We start from the raw sequence: 21,556 nt of genomic DNA, 5'->3' as shown, positions 1-21,556 counted from the left end.
CTGAATACAATTATGATGAGGCACCGTAGCAAATATTAAGACTAAGAGACCAAAAAGTAAAACCAGGAGTCAAAAGAGATAAGAAAAATTCCCTTCGAAACCGCTAATGCTACATTATCAATATATGTGACCCCTCATCACTCCGTTTCCTCCCTCAGACCCCTTAAGTGTTCCAAGACAGGTCCCCATGCCCTATCAAACGCATTCTCCCTCCCTGCAATCATGAATCTGATCTTCTCTAAGTGGAGGACTTCACCCAGCTCTCTCAACCACATCTCAAATGAAGGGGCAGCATCTGATTTCCAAAATCGCAATATATGTTTTTTAGCCAGTACCGTACCCAGATACACTGGCCATTTGTCCCTGCCAGAGTTCAAAGCAATATCATTTGTAGACCCCAGAATGGCCACAAGGGGGTTGGGTATCCACTGCTTGTTCTTTCACAGTGTTTTAATGAAAACTTAAAAATCCACCTGCATAACCTACTGTGTAACTGTGCTGGAATAATTACGCAGGTCAAGGTAAAGTAAGGCAAGCGCAATAGTGTTAAAGGACAGTTTCTGTTGTTTACATGCTGGGCTGACTATATGATCATTGGGATTGATTGTACTTAACTTTAACACTGTAGAAATGTTGTTGTTTTTTTCCAGTTTGCCAGTAGCTGTGTTGTCTAAGACGTTGTGAGTGTTATTACATTGAAAGGATTGATTTTAGCATGTGGGTTCAACTGTTAGAGCTTTCTTGGTCTTTGAGTGTTTGTTATACCCATTTCACACCAAAGGCTCAACCAGGGTTGACTTTGTGTTTGAAAGGGTTAAAAGGCATTGATCGTCTCAGCTTCATAACCCAGGTCGAGAGCTGGGTCGGACCATAGACTGTAAAAATAATGGACAAAGCTTACGGGCCTGAAAAGTGAAGCCAATGCGGAAGTGCCTTAAACCTGCATTCTATCTCATTTCCAGCAGGGGGCGACTTCACTGGTTGCAACAATAAGTCTGTTTCTATAGAAGTCTATGGGGAAATGACTCTACTTCTCACTTAATTTATTACCTTAGTAACAATGTTTTTTTAGTTTATGGCCTCAATCGCTACTTTCAAGTCTTCTTCAATACAGCATGTTGTTCATTTTGTAAATTATTATTATTATTAATTTATTTTAAAATAAAGCAGGGCATGCATTAGGGGCGTGGCTACATGCCGGCCTGCCAATCATGACAGAGGCTTAGCAATGCGTATCCATGGCACTGTGTACATTCAAATAGCCGTGAACTTGTTTTGGGGTGTTTTCCATGTTTTCATCTTAAACTTTGACCCTCTCACTGTGTGTCTTCACGGAATAAAAGTTAATGTAAATATTTGGTTGCCTAAAAATGTCTTGTACAGCATTATGCCAACCAAGCTAGCTAGCTACCAAGTTATGGGAAAGTTAGAAATTTTCTGTACTGCTGCCAGCAGTAACCGAAGGTGTCAGCGTTTACCAGCCGGTAAATCTCCACTGGATGACTCGCTTCAGATGGGTTGAAAATCGACCACTTTCACACTTTTTGCTTAGCGCTGACGTCATTCACGTGCCTATTAAGATAGGGTGACCAGACGTCCCCGGCTTCCGGGAACAATCCCCGGTTTCGGTGACCTGTTCCCGGCTGGAGCTGTCCCCGGAAATGTCCCCGGTTTTCACTGTGACTGACAGACCCGAAATTGGAATGAAAGAAAGAAAATATTGACCAAACGTATAGTCGCGCACCCTACACACACAGGCTCAAGACAGCCAGAGCAAGTGCTACTCACAGAGATGTTCTAGAATGCCCATATTTCTGGCAGCGCGGTAGAATAATCTTTGCCCTTTGCAAGACAGCTACAGTGGGCTTCTTTCATCCATCCATTCATTCATTAATTCATTCATTCAGCCAGCTAGCTCTGATGAGTGTGAGTAGTACAATATCTCATAGGATAGGTAAACCAAAGGTGTTCTTGTAGCCTAAGTGTTATTGTTTATCATCTAAGTTATATATTATTTAACCTTTAACCTATATGTATAGGCTGTGTATGATCTACAATTTGCAATAGCTATTGCTAACATTATTAGCAGTGATACAACTAACAACTAACTACTACTACCACTTTTAAAGTTACTAAGCAACAACAAGTTGTTTGGCGGTCATTCTTTGCGTGGTCTTTCCTTTCTCGCAACTGGTAGAGTTTGAACAAAGTTTTAAAGTAACGAGATATGAAATGTAAACAGACCCAAATAACACTACTTCAGTGTTTTCAGATCATGATGACCTGATTGTTAACGTTACTGTTACAAAAAAACAGCCCGAAAATTCTACCGCAACGTTACTGTTACCTGGTAAGTGAGAGTAGCTTATATGACATCGCGTGTGTGCGTTGTGTCTTTGTGTGTGTGTGTGTGTGTGTGTGTGTGTGTGTCTGTGTGTCTGTGTGTCTGTGTCTGAGTACAGCAGTAAACAGAAGATAATGTTTATATTTCCTTGTTTGAGATGATGAGAGAGATGGTGAGAAGTGAGAACTCCTGGGGTCCGTTCCAGGTAGGAGGTTTAACAAACTCTGAGTCTAACCCTGATGTCTGAGTTGATTTACCCTGAGATGGAAAATTCAGAGTTTTCGGTTCCAGAACAGCTGATTTGAGTTGGTTCAATCAACTCGGAGTAGGTTCACTCAGGGTTACGCGAGTGCACAACCATTATAAAAAGGCAGTATGAATGGAGCCATGATTCTACGATTCACCATGGCAACAACCACAAACAAACGGGTTGGCGGAAATACTCATGCGCACAAACAGCGAGTTTGAACCTACTGTCTATGGTTTGAACATGCATTTCGTTAAAAAAAGCAAGAGAGCGGCTGCTGCTGCAAAAGAGAGAGAATTGGTGCAGGAGAAAATTGCTGCTCGAGTCAATGCGTACGCATTAACAGTGTATTAATTTCATATTTAATCACAGTTAATTTATAATATTACTGGTGAAAACTGGAATTGTATTACACCTATAATTTTAGGTGCAATCCTGCAGGCGAAAAAGAAAACTATAGACTACTAACCCCATTCTGAGGCTGCAGCACCATATCATTAACAGAACTATAATGTATAATCATTTATTTATTTTTAATGGCTCTCACTGGTTTGTGTCCAGGGAGCACTACAAAAACATTTCAGAGCGAGCCACACTTTTCTGACGGCTCTTCATACAGTGGCTTTACTATTACAGTATGATCCGCTACACTGTTATAAAGAAAACTGCCGTTTGCAAAAAACGTAATGCGACACAAAGAATCTGCTTGGATGTTAAAGCCTGTCCATGATGGTTGATGTTAGTGATATGAGGACAGAGAAGGTATCTACATATCTAATGGACTGTGATTAAAAAATACCTCTTAAATCGGTTAGCCTATGTGGAAATGAAAATACATCTATAGTCGGGACTCAATACCGACGTAAACTCTCTGTGAATTAATACAGCTTTTTCATCAACGAGATCATTAATTTAATGATTAAATAATGTAATGTCGCCAAACTTACCTCAATTATAACTTGTATCCTGCTAGTTATACTACAGCACTTACTAAGTTAAATTAATAAATATTGTTGTTGTATCTCTTTTCGGTGTTGTAATTTGTAGACGTCCCTAAGCGCTCGTCTTACTGCCGGTAGCAGCAGCAGAGAGCAGAAGCCAAGGCAAGTGTTATTTACATAAACTTCTGGTGTACTTACAAACTTTCCAATCCATCGTTTTATGAGTGCATAACCTATTTGTACAACTGTAGAAGTTTGGTATAATTTCGGGCATTATTAGTGGGGTCATTTACGAGATACAAACATGGATCCATTAGCGCCTGCACTAAGCTATTCAGCTGATAATGCTGCTACGCTAACTCTCTCAATGTTCGACCCAGGTGAAAAAAGCTTCTGGGGGGTTGTTTGGCTCGAGGTCATGGTGCAAAGGACCCTAGTGTGAAATTACTCCAAACCATCACTTTAAGCTTTAGGTAAATAAAACAAGATCAAGTGAGAAAAATAATTTTAGTAGTGCCAATTTCAGTCACATGAACTCTACCTCCTTTACCATTTGATTAACAGAATGAATACATTATGTTTTCTAAATATGAGTTTGATACGGGAATTGGAAAATAAAAGGTCATGTTTATTTTCTCTTGCAGAAAAGAAAAGTGAGAGAGGCCAACAGCCTTTACACATACAACACAGATTCTACGATAGAGCGGTGAGTTATTTGTTATGAGTTATAGTCTCTCCAAATGCACACACACACTGCCCTGTCTACAAAGATGGCATACATATAAACATCATACTTTGCTGTGTTCGTGTGCTGTGTAAATGATGACCAAACACACAAGGAAAATGCCATTGATATGTATGAGCTTGGACTGCATGCTGTGCAACCAACACACACACACACACACACACACACACACACACACACACACACACACACACACACACACACACACAAGCATGGACTAAATAGGGCATGACCTTGCAGCACCCTAGCCCATATAAATAGGAAGCTATGTTCTATAATCAAGTGCATGTGTTGCTGTGCTTCTTCAACTTGCATCTCTTCCTCGATGTGTCTATAAGAGTGTCTATGAAGTTTTGAGAAAGCAAATAACGTATTTAGACAAATATGTAGACGAAAAAGAATGAATTCTACATCTGAAAAGCATTTTTTTCTTTCCTCATTCACTAATGCACCCACAATATCCCCATCTCCTTTCCTCATCCCCTCCTGATCTGGCAGCAGGCCAGTTTCCGAACATGGTGATGGAGCAAAAGAAAATTGATTTCTAAAGAGCTCTGTCTGCTATTCCTGGATATGAAATATGCAACCAGTTATTAGTCTAACACTGATATTAACATAACATGACAACCGTGTCAAGATATATATTAAAGATGTCTCTCTTGTTCCCGCTGAGCGATACATGAAATTATCTAAAAATGATAAACTGCTCCTAAGCATTCCAAATCATTATCAATACTGCACAATTGTGATGATATGTGCTTTGTTTGAGAGGAAAAGAGGCACAAAAAGCTCTTTGAAAAGGTTGGCACTGCAGTGATGCTGCTATGAGACAGACAGATTCAATATCTTGATCGTATAGACAGACACAGTGGGCTGTTCCATATCAGCTATTATGCAGCTATTAATGAATGTACACTAGGAAAGGTCAAATAGCCCACACACTGATGTGCATGGACACACACATTAACACAGATGCACCCATGCATAGACTCACATGCACAAAGTCAGCAGAAAGGTCACAGCATACGGTGTGTGAGAAACAGATTTTAAAAAAAGATATACTGCCTGTTGCTATGGAGCATTCCTGGTGGAAAACGTACACACACATGCACGCATGCACACACACACACACACACACACACACACACACACACACACACACACACACACACACACACCCACAGACACACACACTAGACAGACACTTACACATGATGCGTTATCAATCTTAAGGAAACCAGAGCAATTGCACACCTATGAACACACACACACACACACACACACACACACACACACACACACACACTTTTCAATCAATCTATGTCCAATTAAAAAGGCGAAGGAGCATACTGCTTCAATTATTGCTCTCAGATTGTGTGTGTGTGTGTGTGTGTGTGTGTGTGTGTGTGTGTGTGTGTGTGTGTGTGTGTCAATCTTTGTTTGTGCATATGCTTTGTTTGTATGTATAGAAGGAAAGTGGGCACTTTGCAAGAACAACATTGCTTTTCTGTTTATTCCTTCAGGACCCGGTAAATTATGCCACTCGGTTAATCAGATTCTTCCCCTGATGCAGTTCAGCACCTCATGAGAGACAGAAAGAGGGAGAATGAAATAGGTGTCTGTACTTCTAGATCACTCCGAGCTGACAACAGCTACACTGCACATGTTCCACATAATGAACATGCTAATGAACTACATTTTCTTTTGCTCCTCCTTAAAATGCTCACCTAGGGTATTAGCTTTGAAGTAGTCTCGCATTGCCAGATCTTCCTCCACAGCGCTGCGTAAGAGGGTCGGGCTAGTCCACACAGCATTCCCGGGATGGGAGAAAAACGTGCTCTGGTTTATTGGCATTTCTTTAAACCAATCACAATCGTGATGGCAGCTCTAAGCACCGCATGGAGCCACGTTGCCGCTGCAAAATAGCCTCGAAGGAACTTGTTTTGGTGGAACGTGTGTACGTTCAAAAGTTGTTTTAGTTGTGCAACAGAAAACTCAGATTGGACAGCTAGTCTAGCTAGCTGTCTGGATTTACCCTGCAGAGATCTGAGGAGCAGTTAACCATAGTCCTCATAAATCCACCAGAGTTTAAAATGCCAACACAAAGAAAGCGGAAGGAAACGGACATCCGGCCGAAAACAGGTGCATCCTCTGCATTTTTCTCGAAAGTAATTTTAATTAACAGTTTATGAAAATAGTTGCTGATAAATGTTATGTCTGTTGATTGATCAACTAATTGTTCCAGCTCTAGTTTAGCACTGTTGTTTGGACAAAGCAAACATTTTGAAGAAGTCTTCTTGGGCTCTGGGAACCTCTGATGGGCATTTTTCACAAATTTCTGTTATTAATCTGTTATTTGGCGGTTTCACAATAATGAAAATAATCATCAGTTGCAGCTCTAATATGGTGTATAAAGTGCATTTCTCTCCTATTCTAGAGACACTCTGTTGCCCTGTCTGCTGCAATGACCTGAAGTACAGCAGAAGTCAGTGCATACTGATCAATAACTGTATGTAAACAGAGCATGAAGCCTCGGCTCAGATTAGCTGGTTGGGCTACATGTGGAAAATTAGACCCAGTGCAAGTCAATGGAAATAGAAAGGCAGAGTATGGACTGCAGTGAGGGGAGTTTGGGGTAAATAAAATGGCCTTTTCTGAGGACTAAAATAATGGCTGCATATGTGATGACCGAAATAAATTGAATTATTTTACTTCATGACACCTTATTACAATGTTTCTGAATGAGTGATATTTGGGGATAGCTTGAAATGTGTTTGTGTGAGTCCTGGTGACAGGCAGGCGAGTGCTGTGTAAAGGCCATAAGCTCGTATCATCCTTCCACAGATGCCAAGTATGAGACTGTGCATTCTACCCAAAGTGACAAATATTTGCAGTGAGCAGGCTCTCAATGAGATTAATAGGAGCCAGTGAAACTAGATGCAGCAAGTATCAGACATAATCCATAATATGTCTGACATGTGTCTCATATTCATATTTCACATAAAGTCATTACTGAAGGTGTGCCAGAGCTTGGATTTGCACTGCCGTGAAAAGTTTCTGAATCATGAGGAAAATCCCTGCATCTAATTCAAACTATAGTGGGCTGCCAGCTTTCTCTAAATGTATTCAAACTACACTAGAGCTGAAATAAAATGAGCTGAATTTCTTATATAGTCGATTGAAGATGAATCTACAATATTGATAATTGATTAATCATTTAAGTAGTTTACTGTATCAAGCAGAAACACCACCCATTCTCTGGTTTCATCTTTTCCAATGTAATGATGAGCTGCCTTTTTTGTTACTGTAAAGTGAATATTTTGGGGTTTTGCACTGTTGGTCAAGCAAAACAACATATTTGGAGACCTCACCTTGGACTCTGGCATACTGTGATGGACATGTATCACTATTTTCTGACATTTTATTGACCAATTAATCAACATTAATCGATTCCCAGATCTAGAACTGATATAATCATTAGTTACAGCCCTAAACTACATTAGTCCAGCACCTCATGGTGAAACAACCCAGAAACACCTGCATCGACCTAGATAATTCAGTTCAATTCAGTAAGTGCTGCTTTTAGATACATTGTTCTATAAAAACCCCAAGAAGGATTTTATAGCGCGATAGGAAAACTTTAAAATCATGCAGCAATAGGCATTTGGAAACTTGGATCAAAACCACGCCTCAGATTTATCTACAGATATTTTTTAAATGCCACAAAGTTTGCAGAGGTTGCTACAAACTCTACTGACACTCGCTATATCCGAGCAGGAGTTCCATAGCGATATAGAGTGATTTAAGGTGCCAAAGCCTTAAAGTATTCTGCTTGAAACAGACAGAAGAATGATCCAGACGTCGGAGGTCAATACAGTCCAATAATTCATCTGTTGAACAAACTCTACTGTCAGTATTCTCCATTCAGTTCGGAGTCCATCACTCACCTTGCGCAGAGGCGCTGACTCCTCTCCACGAAACCGACAACCATCCGCCAAATGCCTGTATTTAATCCTTTAACGCACCTGTGCCGTAAAATCCGTCAAAACTTAACGTGAGTCTTTTCAGGTGGAGCGTCACCTAACGCGGTTATTCAATACAGATATTTTCTTTATTTCTTGTTTTAAATCATGCCGTACCGTCTAAAAAAAAAAAAAAAACCTTCTCGCGCTGCTCTCTGTCGTGATGCGCGTGCCCTCCAACGACTCCTCTGTATTCCGTAGTACCGCGGAGGTAAGAAGACACGTAGCTCTGTTGATATCTTCCACTAGCTACTACTCCGACCAAAAGGCACCGCGGAGGGGAAAACAAAAACAAAGTAAGCTAACCCAGCGCGAGGGAGTGAAGAGTGGGGAGAGAAGGGGGGCGAGGGGAGGGCGGGGTGAGGAGGGAGGAGAAGAAGAAGAAGAAGAAGAAAGTGTGAGCAGCGTTTACCGGGATGAATGAAAGACGGAGAGCGCTCTCGGCTCACACAGTGTGTGCGACAGTGTATGATAGGCTACTGAATGCTGGATTTGCAGAGTGAGTGAGTTGTAGCACTGGTTGAGTGAGTAGGTTTCCACACAGTGCACCCACATGAATATCATCTTACATAAAAATGAACAGTGAGACCGAAAGAGCGGCAACATTCCCAATTATAGTGTTATGCTGCTCAGGTGTGTGACATCCACCTTGTCACATAATACTGACCAAGATGTTTTTATTGGTTTCAAATGAGGTCGGGGGAACGTGCACCCATCTGAGGTGTGGCAAGAGGTTTAATAAGATGAGAGGAAATAATAACAAAATACTTCTGCTATACAAAACTAGATATTTTTCAGCTACCATTCTTTCATCTTAGTTTTCTTGTGATACACTGAAAAGTTTAAAACCTCTAAAAATATTCAGTCAAAGGGAAAATTACTCTTTGGTCACATTGCTTGCAGCCTACAGATATAATACATGAGGTGGTGTAGGTATTGTGAGTTTCTGCACTGTTGTTCCAGCATACATTTGACTGAAGACATTGAAGCCTCCTCGACAGGTTGCCAGGGATTCCTATGATATTCCTACAGTGATTGAGATGAATAAATACCCTGTGGTATTTTCTTTTTTACATTTTATTCAACAGTTCAATAATTAGTCATAAGGACTTTGTTAATGTGCTGAAACACTGTTTGTCAGAAAAAAAACACCAATATGAAGACAGCACATTGGTCTCAGGGAACTTGTCATGGCCATTTTCTTTTCTATTTACCCACCTTTTATAGATCCAACAATTAGTTGAAAAGATGGATAATAAAAATAACCATTAGTTGCAGCCCTACTGTATTGTACCAAATGCCAAATACCAAAATGCTATCAAAGCTATATGAATATTTTTTGCTGTTGCCCCCTTTTCTGATGGCTTCAATTTCGCATCTTCATACAGCATTTTTCTGCAGAAATTAAGTTATGTTGATGATCTGAAAGCATGACCTGAGTGGTCATCATATAAGCTACAATATGAGGATGATAACGGTTTCTCGCTGTATAGGTCTGATTCTGCAGACCCACTGAAATAGAACACATGGGTTAAAACTGGCAGATTCTAAAAATCATTATTTCAGCAAAACCAAATTGCTGCAAATGAACCCATGGAGGAAGTATTTCTTAGGAATTTAAATAAAAAACCGTTGCGTTTGAATCCCAATCAAATCAAGACATTACAAAGCCATGATTCACAGTCCAACCCACAGAAACCCCATGTTTGGTGCCAGAATGATTTGCACAGCCAACAATAACCACCCATTATCAAAAATGGCATTAAGTCACTGTGGACTGCAAACATTTCCTAAATCATATGCACCAAATTTAGAGCTTAGCTGAAAAGAATGACATTGCTATGCCCCTTTAAAAAAAAAAATCATTTTTCTGTTCGATTATCGAGTCTTTTTGAAATGCCACATTTTCTCACTAGTGTATGAATGTGCATTCATTCCGGGAGAATGGACGCCTATTACACGCTTTCAGAGGCTGTGACAGCAGCCCTCAGTGAGGAAGCCAAACACTTCACAGCTCAGACAATGTACCCAGGCAGACGCACACACACACACACACACACACACACACACACACACACACATACACATACACACACAAGCATGCACTCACAGATCCAAATACACACAAACCCACTGACACAATGCACATCGACGAGATGCAAGGGCCAATTTATCAAACCACCAGCCAAGGCAGGCCTGAGGACATATAGTGCCAACATTGGTCTGGAGAAAGAGGGCAGGATGTGCCTGTGTGAGTGTGTGTTTAACTTTTCTTTTTTCCTTTGCCTTCACAGTAAAGTTGTTCCACCCAACATAACATTCACTTTTGCCTTTGGGTAGTTTTCCGAAGTAAAATGCATTACCTTTAATACAGATGCCGGCTGACATGGCTGCATGGCAAGAGAATTTATAGTTCTTGTGATTGTCAGGTGCTTTGGAATAAAGAAGAGTGTGTGTGTGTGTGTGTGTGTGTGTGTGTGTGTGTGTGTGTGTGTGTGTGTGTGTGTGTGTGTGTGTGTGTGTGTGTGTGTGTGTGTGTGTGTGTGTGTGTGTGTGTTAAAAAGAAACAGTGAGCAAAAGAGAGGGAGGGAGAGATGGTGCTATTGTCCCATGTTATTTCTCATTAAACTGCAGGATCAATGTTCATTCTCAGAGCTTTACAGCATTTACAAGCCCAAACTAATCCACTATTAGAGAGCTGCATGACAGAGCTGCATATAAGGCACAGAACAGTGCGTGGAAAGAGGTTGTGTTTAAATGAAAAAAAGAACAGCACCAAAAAGAGTGTCTCACGTCTGTATATATTCTCTCTGAACATCTCATGGGCTTTTCACAGCACAATGGTATGTAAGGACATCCTCACTGCATGCCATGGTATTGATCAGTTGTGGGATGTTGTATAGTCTTGAAACTGTCAGGGAGATATAGAGACAGACACAAAGAGAGAAAAAAAAATTGAATTTGATTTAAAGCTTGATATTAGACCGTGACAGATGTGATGCATTAGCTGATATTAGCCAATATTGGATAGTGACATGATGCAGGCTCTTCCTGGATGACAGATACGGCAAAACTGTGCACAATGACATTTTATTCTCTTTTGACATTTCATTTACTCATTCACTCACTTAACCACTGATTTGTCTTGTAAATTAATAATAGATTTTTATAATAGATTTTTATATGCTGCATAATTGGTGTGGTGGATGTGGATCACAATGACTTGAGGAGCTGCTCATCTTGAGGTACACGTGCGGACAAGATTTTCATTTTGGAGGATATACTGAATGAATAATAATACACAAAGCATACTGTCGCCTCATACAATGCCTCTCATACTATCATAAACTATAGGCTTTTTGCAAATGCAGTATTACTAATAATATTAGTAAAGTTCATGATAATATTGGCATTCCAGAACTTGTACTGTACTGGCAGGACCCTCTTCTACTCCACTACACATGAAACATTTGGTAGAAAAGTAAAGCCGTATAGAAACAGAAACAAAGCCAAAAAGAAATTAGCAGAGGTTAAATTGATAAACCAGGTTTTATATCTACTCATCCACCAACTCCCTAGCTGAGGGAGTGTTTATATTTAGCTGTTAATAAGTGTGTGTTCATGTGTGAGGGAGAACATTTCAAATGTTAGTCCCCTGATTTTGTGATGTCAGCTTCAGTGTGGTGCATCTGTTAGGTTTGGGCTGCTGGGATGCGGGCCCGGTCTGTTTGATACGGCTCCAAGGTCCGGGGGTAGCCTGCTGGCAGTGCCAGTTGGTGGCAAGCCCGATAGGGGTGGGCTGCTCAATGTAGTTTGGTGGGGGGGGAGTAAGGCCAGCTCCAAGAATCATGGTCCCAAAAGTATTTACAAAACTGTTATGCCTTTGTTTTTCCAACACAGGTCAGAGACACAGAAATAGACATTGATTACTGAGACACAGACCATGCCTGAATGTGTGGAGTGCATGTGTCTGTAATGAGAACATAAACCACGAGGATACGGACAAATATGGGCCCATGTTCTCTCCAATAAAGTGTTTATTGGTAACAGGTGAGGGGTAATCCAGAGATAGAGATTGGATTTCAGGAGCATCAGCAACTACTCACAGCTCAGATCACTTACAAACAGCCATATATAGAGTACAGCTGACACTGAGAGCGTACAGAAAGAGCTAAATCAAAATTAATGTGATCTTGTCACCACCCTGAACACCAGACGAGGAAGAAAGAGCGAGGACAGAAGAATAATTGATACCTACAGTGTCAACTCCAACGCAAATCTACCCTTTTGATTTAATGTCTTCTTCCTTTTATTATCCACAACTTATAGCAACTCAAACCGAAAGTCCTGCTCTTATTTTATTTAGCAAATATTGCAATAAATGTATGTGGCTTATGCCTTAAATAAGCAAAATTATTTCAACATTTTCATGATACAGATACTCCTTAAACTTAATTTCATTCCACATGCGATGTCACATCATTTATGCAAACCCTGCCAGTATTAAGTTTTTTTATTGTTATTTATTTATATACATATATTTTGTTTTTAGCTTTTAACCTTTCCATTTTATCACAACTCAAACTGCTTTACTGTGATTCATAGTGAGGTGGCAGCCCCACTGTACAAACATGTACATGATATTTGTCATCAGATCTCTGGAGCTGTAATTTTACACTAATAACACCTGCAGAATTGGAACATGCAAGAGAGTCGGTCATGTGGTTCATGTGTGAGGAACACATTATTTTGAAAATTGTTAATGCATTTTATACCAAAACTTAATAATTATGATTATAATTCAAACTGCATGCCATGGCAACATTTGCAACATGATCTTGTTTAGTTTTTTTCCTTCACACAATAGCATGCACACATCTGCAGTTACAAATATTGCACTGCTGTACTTTCCTCATTAAGGTATAATCAATAGGATGCTGCTTTTGAATAGCGGTGACTTTGTTTGACCTCCATGCACATTGAATATATCCTGCTGCGCTGCAAATACTGTTCTCCATTCTCTGACCCTCTGGTCTGCAGCTGGTAACTATGGCCATCTAGAGGAAAAAAAAGCACAGTGCAATTTCCATCAGTGGGCCTTATACAAACTGTATTAGCTTGTGACCCCCTTAAAGGCAGCTATCTACTTGCAGCCCCTTGTTACAGGCTACATATTTCTCCAAGTTGTAATATATATATATATATATATATATATATATATATATATATATATATATATATATATATATATATGTGTGACACTTCCCTTTCAGCTTGCTTTAATTAAATAATTTTTAGAGGCCCGAAGAGGTGAAATTATCCAGTTTGTGTAGCAGAATGTACAATCTTGTTAATCATATCACGAGCCCTTAAATTGATCTCATGACGGGTCCTCACCTCTAGGTTTGTAATCACGGCCGCTGTCACACGTGTGAAATTAACATTGACAAATATTTGCCTTACGTTAACTTCCATTCTATGCGAGCGAAAGGGCGAACAGAGCATTTGCATCAGTTCTTTGGTGAACTTTGACTGGCGAAGTCGCAGCCTGAAACAGTAGCAAAGAAGTGTGTGTGCGGTTGACCCCACTTGGCTGTCATTGGCTGTAGTTTTCTTCGTCAGCCAAGATGAAGGAGACATTAATTGTTGCAGTCTATCATTGGCTAACATTACACTGCGTCGCCCTCTCCTTCTCCTCCTCCTCGCTGACATCAACGACAGAATCTTTCTCTGCACTTCAGTATACATTTTCCAGTCGCAAAACCAACAACCACGACAACTCAAACGGACCAGCAATCTGATAACCATGTGCATCACATCCTGCACTGCCCATATTCAGCATGAATATCGCCTCAGCAGGCAATGGTTACTCGCCTGCATTCCTTCCCATGTGACTGTGCCCTTATAATGTTTACTTCAGAAAGTAACTGCCCCAAGTTAGGAACAGCTTTGGATTTGAATAACACTGAAACACAAGTATATATTGCATAAATGGGGTCTTATAGCATATTAATATGATATGATATTTAATTAATATAATCATCAGGATAATCGAAAAGTACTGCACATCTTTCCATACGTTATTCAGCATGGTTGAATATAGTGATAAACCAAATATATATACATAACATACTGTACATTTTAAACTTTTTCTCTGCATCTTAATTTTCTGTTCAACACAAAGGGTAGTAGACTGTCTTAACTGTTGTAGGATGCATAAGAAGACACGAGATGGCACTAGAGCACTGCTCTTTCACTTGATTCTTGTGGGTTGAGAGAAGAGGAAAGTCAAATGAGAGATCACGACAAAGAGAGACAGAGAGAGCGAAGCCGAAACCTCAGCAATGTTTTATGACGCATTATCAGCTGAGTGCCTCCATTTAAACCAACATTAATTACATTTATGGCGAATTGAGTTTACACTCTGGAATTGAGTTTTCTTTAATGAAATCACTTTGAGTTGATTTACTCCATCTTTTCCACTTGGTTGCCCATAATTAGATCCAAATGACTCAGTCCTCATTACAAACGTCTCCCTGGAATTTAAACGCTTGTGTCGACTTGCTGTGCATCTGCCTGTGCGCATGTGTGTGTGTGTGTGTGCGTGCCTGGAGGAATTTAATTATGTTACAGTACATACATGCATTTACATTCTGTGTGTGGTTTGTCATTTTCTCCATGTTTGTTGCTGAGCATGCTTTTGCAATGTGTCAGTAATGCTATCAGCCGTGTATAGTACTTTGCTTCCTGGTATGAATGAGCTCTTCTCAGGCTCTTACTGAGAGTTGAGGGTCATCCTAATTTATTAAACCTCACTTTTTACCTCCTGACATCCCAGCCATCCACTCCTCCGAATCACTCCCAAATGTTCCCTTTGCTCCTGAGGATGTTAACTTGATCTCTTTTGTATATTTAAGCAGGAGTACTGTATTGATGCTATACATTTTCCCACAAGCATCAGATTATGAATATGCCAATATGAATGCACACTCATTGAAATGAATGTCTTTGCATGGTACAGTATACATAGGCATGCCTACAGTTGACTTTGACTTTACACATTAATCTCTCCATCGTCAGTTCCAAACATTTTGAACTGCGAGCTCTATCTAAGTTCTGTGACTTTCCATTCCCTGTGTATCCATACCGCTCCCAACAATGACATGATCCTCAAATGGCTTTATTCAAAATCCCCAGAAATCCGTAACAACCACCGGCATGAAAGTAAAGCAGGGTAACCCTTTCCAACAAGCCATTATTCTCTTTCTTCTAAACAAAAGGGACTCAACTTTCCAGCTAACGAGACTGAACTCATGGACTTGTGGTTGAAACTGAACAAAAACATTTACAGGGGCCGTATGCTGCAGGCTCTCATCGTAGTCACAACTGTGTATATGTGCGTGTGTCTGTGACCATGACCGTGTGTGTGTTAGATAGTGTTAGTAGTGTTTGTTGAGGTCTTGAACTGTGCTTAACATTTCCTCTTCTGTGTGTGTGTGTGTGTGTGTGTGTGTGTGTGTGTTTTGTTTGTTAGGGGGGCAACTGCAATACAGTGGAAAAAGTCAATAAACTCATGTTACAAAGCCACCCACCCATTTACTTATACTAACCACACACAACCAACAACAATAGCATGCTGACAACTAAAAGCATGCACGATTTAGGCAAAGTGCATAAAGGATAATACAGTGCACACAGATACAAAAAAAAGAATCACTTTTCGACACCTTTGCAATAATGGCCCTCATCCTGTTTCTGTCTTTGCTGCTAAATTCATGTGGACATGAAAGTATCGAAATTATGTTGATGAGCTGCATCCATGCTTCTTTCCACATCTGTTGTAGGTTGAATTAATTATTTAGGACACAAATAAAAGAAATGTGTTCTTTAATCAACTCAAAATGTTGGACACATTTTGACCCAAGAAACTGAAGGAAAACAACATTGTTTTGGGAAAAGGTTCAGGAGTAACAGTCAAAACTGTGAGTTGAACTTTCAAATGATAGCATTTACATGTGCACATGAGTTTGTGTTTGTAGGATTGTGAACAATATTGATTTGGGGGAAATGTTTTGTGCATCTTCCAGCAATGCTCAGCTAAATTAGGTGCTTTTCAGATCAGTTATAGTAAACGCTGCAAACTGATTGGGTTGACTTTATATGTATTTATTTGTCTCTTGTCTTTGTCCAAATTTGACTCTGATGAAGACACAGTAGTGTCAAAATAGTCTGTTTGTGCTGTTGGCTGCAAATCAATCTGTGCTCCAATACTGATCATTACCAATACCAGGCAAAGCAGCACAAAGAAATAGCTAATTGTTCTGTTTTTGCAAATTTGCTGTTACAGACCAATTATTTAGCTGCAAATCTGAACATATGTTGGACAATCTGCAGATAGGCCAACTAAAAGTATTTAATGTGGTTATTTCCTCATATTGATGACTGGATCAACTCTGGAAAAATTTAAGGAATTTAATATGTAGAAATGTGTGGGCCAACTGAAGTGAACTCGCGTTTGGAGGTGCTAAAAGAACTGCTGTGTCAACACTAAAATGTGTTCCATGCAGGGACGTTTGGTATATACAAACACTCAATCTTTCTTCTTCCATCACTCCTCAAAATTTCATACTGTAAATGTGACAATATCACCTCTTGGGGGACCTTCACCCTGCTGTTCAGATTGGAATCTGCAGTGCATACTTCTTACCTTGTTCCTATAGGTTAGCCAATTGGCCAATTTGCCCTGACCAAACAGAACATTTAATACTACACTGCAAGTGTTTCAACAGACAGTCTAGGAGAAATAGAAGTGGTGGCTTGTTAAAGCTATCAAACAGAATTACCTGTGAGGGCTACATTAACCTCACTGTATGGGTACTTTGTGTGATGTATTTCTATGTCTGTGTGTCTTTCTCCGGTAATTCAATATCCATCATTTCCTACACTTTTCTCCTCCAGTTCTGGTGTGTTTTGCCAAGACATTTGCCAACTTCTGTAAAAAATTGATTGCATAAAGAAGGGATTTTCGGATTGTGCCTAGTATGTTTTGTTTCCTTGTACTTTAGTGTGTGTGTGTGTGTGTGTGTGTGTGTGTGTGTGTGTGTGTGTGTGTGTGTGTGTGTGTGTGTGTGTGTGTGTGTGTGTGTGTGTGTGTGTGTGTGTGTGCTCTTAGCACTTGGCCCTGTTGTGTGTGTGGGGGTATATTGTGTATATATAAGCGAAGTGCTATGTGTGTGTTCTGGTCTGCTAATGAAAATGTGTTCCTTACTGACGTGGCATTTGGAACAAGTAACACTTTGGAACAAGATGTTTAGCAAGACAGAGACTTGTGTCATCATCTAGGGACAGGGTGGGAAGGAGATTTATGGGGTGCTGAGACTGACATGCCTTACTCATGCTACTAATGCTCATGTAGGCTTGGAGATAAAGAATAATCATAAACACTTAAGCCAAGAGCCTCCCAAAATAAACACACACACACACACACACACACACACACACACACACACACACACACACACACACACACACACACACACACACACACATACACACATACAATACACAGGCCAATACATAATGTAGGCATGTGCATGCAAATACAGCTTTCAAATACGACCACACACACAGATTCCCAAATGCTTAGAGGAGACAGCCTTGCCATTCTTCTGTCGACACAATACTCACACATTCTAAATTAACAGACAGGAAGGGGTAAAATATATTTTCTATTAAATAAAAAAAATGTATTAGCTGCAGATGGACAATCCAATTGTTACCAATCCGACCAGAACAGTAGGGATGCAGATTGAAACATCACTCTGTACTGTGTCTTGCGCCTGCAGGCTTTAAACTCTGAGCCCAGGTGCTTTAGCTGTTCTGCCACAGCATGTGTTGACCATGATGGGCTGCACTCTGGCTCGCCTCAGGCCTGGAGTTTTTGGTTGGCTCCAGATGTGGTCTTTGGACCCTGGATGATTAGGTACGTAATGGAGGGCCGACTGGACTTGGCTAGTGTCTGTCCAGGCCCCCACTGGGCCAAAAGTGAGGGCAGGGTCATATAATTTAGATAGACCAGGGTGTCATTGCTTTTTGATGATGCAATGGGTAGTTCTGCCATGCAAGTGAATTTATTCAGTGGGTGTTCCAGCCATGCTTTATATGTCCATTATGTGCACTGAAGTGTGTTTTATGGGTTGTTTTCAAGCTACCTAGTGGTAACCAAGGAACTAGTTAACTTAATTTCTAGCCTATTGTTTTTCTCCCGGTTTAGTTTTATTTGTCGTCTTCCACCGTAGCTCAAATTTCCGTGAGCTAGAATGAGCTAGAAACACAAAACTTGGCCCGATGACTGGAAATGATGTGCATTCAGTTCCCAAGAAATATGAGCCCAATCTGCCACATGGTGGCGCTACAATTAATGATCAAAAAAGCAATTTTGGAAAGAAAACGCCCCTCAGGCTGTAAGTCCGATTGACTTGAAGTTTCTCACACATATGCAGCTCAATGTGCTCTACAAAAAAGCCTCTTGGACTATAGAGGTGCACAGTGATGGAATTTTTGGCTAATTTCCAATAATGTGAAAAACAGTAAAATGAATAGAACTTTGTCAATTTTGATCCTATAAACCAAAATTGGTATAGAACCTTGCAGAACTGAGATACACATTCATACTATAAATTGATGAACAATTCAGTGCGTCATGAGGGATAGGCTGACGCAAGGATTATGAGTTTAACCCATAGGGGGTGCCAAAAATGCCACAAATTTGTACCGCAAAACTCGGTAGACGGAATTTCACCAAAATAGGTACACATGGTATGGGGGCGAGAAGTAATCAGGATCTGAAGTGTCATATTGATTAGTGCATGTGGGCATGGCCTATTTAGCATTATATGCTAAATTATGCATTTTCTTTCAGTTACTGGGGGCTGTAATGAGCTAGAGAAATTGTCACCATAGCTGATGCTGATGTGCTCATGCTTCACAAAGAATATGATGCAATTCAGCCTGATGGTGGCGCTATAACTTAGGCCAAAAGTTTTAAAGGCCATGCCCCTCACACAGTTCTGCCGTAGCAATCCTGTCTAAAATTGATGGAGACATTTAACAACACGACTTGAACGTACGTACCAAGTTTCGTTAAAATACGATAAAGGGGGCGAAAACGCAGGACTTGCTGTTGTAGGGATGAAACAGGTGTGTGGTTGGTTTCACCACTTTTTTTTTATAGAGCATTAAATCATCTGAATTGGTTTTGCTCAGCTTTGGGAAGCTACAAACCCATGAACTCTGCTTGCGGCTTTGACTTGATTTTGATTTTGTATCTGCTCAATGCTACTTGCTGGTTTGACTTTTGGGCGATGGGGCAGCTTCCCAAGCCTGCTGTAGCTCAGGAAGTAAAGCTTTTGCCTAACAACCAGAAGGTTGGTGGTTTGATCCCAGGCCCTGTAGTCTGATCCCAAAGTGTATGAATGTGAGTGAAAGCTATCTGTAACAAGTGAAAGTGCTTTGAGAAGCCAAAAAAAGGGTTTTGAACTCGTGAATTGCAGCTCACATGTGCTGCATCTCTTAAATCTCTAAGGTGTTCTTTATCATAATTTCTGTATTTTGATGAAGCTAACATTTTAAAATAAATGACATTCATGTAAGTTTAAAGACAGCTGGCATTAGAACTGGGACTTTAGAAAATTGATGGGATTAAGAGACCTAAAATAAAGAGTTTGAAAAGTAGGCCAAACTGAATCAAAGACTATTTCAGCTGAAACATTAGTATTTGGCAGAATACTTTTCGACTGCAACATCACAAATGAACTAAATCCCTAAAAGACGAGGGAATGTTTTTTTTTCAACTGCACTGCTGAGTTCCATTAATCCCTGGTTGATATATACTACAACAGAGCCATGAGTACACATACAAGTATGATCATGCACCAAACAAACTGTACTGCACTCACACATTCAAACACATAACTACTGTATAAGTGCACATACATGAATATATATATATATATATATATATATATATATATATATATATATATATATACACAGTACAGTACAGGCCAAAAGTTTGGACACACCTCATTCAATGTGTTTCCTTTATTTTCATGACTATTTACATTGTTGATTCTCACTGAAGGCATCAAAACTATGAATGATACACATATGGAATTATGCACTTAACAAAAAAGTGTGAAATAACTGAAAACATGTCTTATATTTTAGATTCCTCAAAGTAGCCACCCTTTGCTTTTTTGATAATTCTGCAAACAATTGGTGTTCTCTCAATGAGCTTCATCAGGTAGTCACCTGAAATGGTTTTCACTTCACAGGTGTGCTTTGTCAGAGTTAATTAGTGGAATGTTTTCCCTTATTAATAAAAAAAGCAAAGGGTGACTACTTTGAAGAATCTAAAATATAAGACATGTTTTCAGTTATTTCACACTTTTTTGTTAAGTACATAATTCCATATGTGTTCATTCATAGTTTTGATGCCTTCAGTGAGAATCTAAAATGTAAATAGTCATAAAAAAATAAAAGGAAACGCATTGAATGAGAAAGTGTGTCCAAACTTTTGGCCTGTACTGTGTATATATATATATATATATATATATATATATATATATATATATATGCCAAAACTATAACAGAGGTACATCAAGAAACCCAATTAGATTTACTGTTGGACTAGGAGATATGCAACCAGTGGAGTTGAAGGGTAGCAGGAGGGTCCGCAGGTTCCACTATATTCTCCAAGGATTTTGGTCAAGTAAGCTTTCGCTTAGTCTTACATTCCTCCATTCATGTCACTCATACTGTAGGTGTCTAATTGGCATTTAGCTGCTTCAGTTGTGATTTGTGTGTGTGTGATCTTTGATGAGGACCAATTTGAGTTTTAAACCTTGAGAGTGGGGACATTTTTGGTGGAGATTTTGGCCAGTCCTAATTAAAATTGTATTGTTGTATAATTGTGTTTTCTTTTATAGGAACCTCCCAAATATTGAAATACAAATGTGTGTTTGAGTAAACATGTGCCTCTGTGTGCACACTGCTGTGCTACTTCTCCCTCAGGATCATTTTACAACAAATGTGCTTACCTCAGTGCCTCTGACCAGCAATGTGTTCCATTGGTATGTGTGCCTGTGTGTGTCTTGGTTTAGATGCATTGTCATTACCTAACACTGACTCATAACCTGTTTTTGGGCAAGAGGACGCTCCAAGCTCCCTTTATTTTGAGCAATGTAGCATTTAAGA

The 21,556-nt window shown here is 39.8% G+C and overlaps 1 protein-coding gene across 1 annotated transcript in view; it reads right to left on the bottom strand.

The window, feature by feature from the left end:
• Window positions 1–8,563, bottom strand: part of zgc:171482 (zinc finger protein) — a 47,807-nt gene extending 39,244 nt beyond the window's left edge. The window contains exon 1 of the mRNA XM_028604214.1: window positions 8,225–8,563. The gene's annotated coding sequence lies outside the window, so the exon portion shown is untranslated. The remainder of the gene's footprint in view (window positions 1–8,224) is intronic.
• Window positions 8,564–21,556: the final 12,993 nt, after the last annotated feature.

Source organism: Perca flavescens, chromosome 17 (assembly GCF_004354835.1).
Source record: "Perca flavescens isolate YP-PL-M2 chromosome 17, PFLA_1.0, whole genome shotgun sequence".
In the NCBI taxonomy this organism is placed as follows: domain Eukaryota; kingdom Metazoa; phylum Chordata; class Actinopteri; order Perciformes; family Percidae; genus Perca; species Perca flavescens.
The sequence above is the reverse complement of the archived record's forward strand: the minus strand, read 5'-3'. Positions and strand labels throughout refer to the sequence as shown.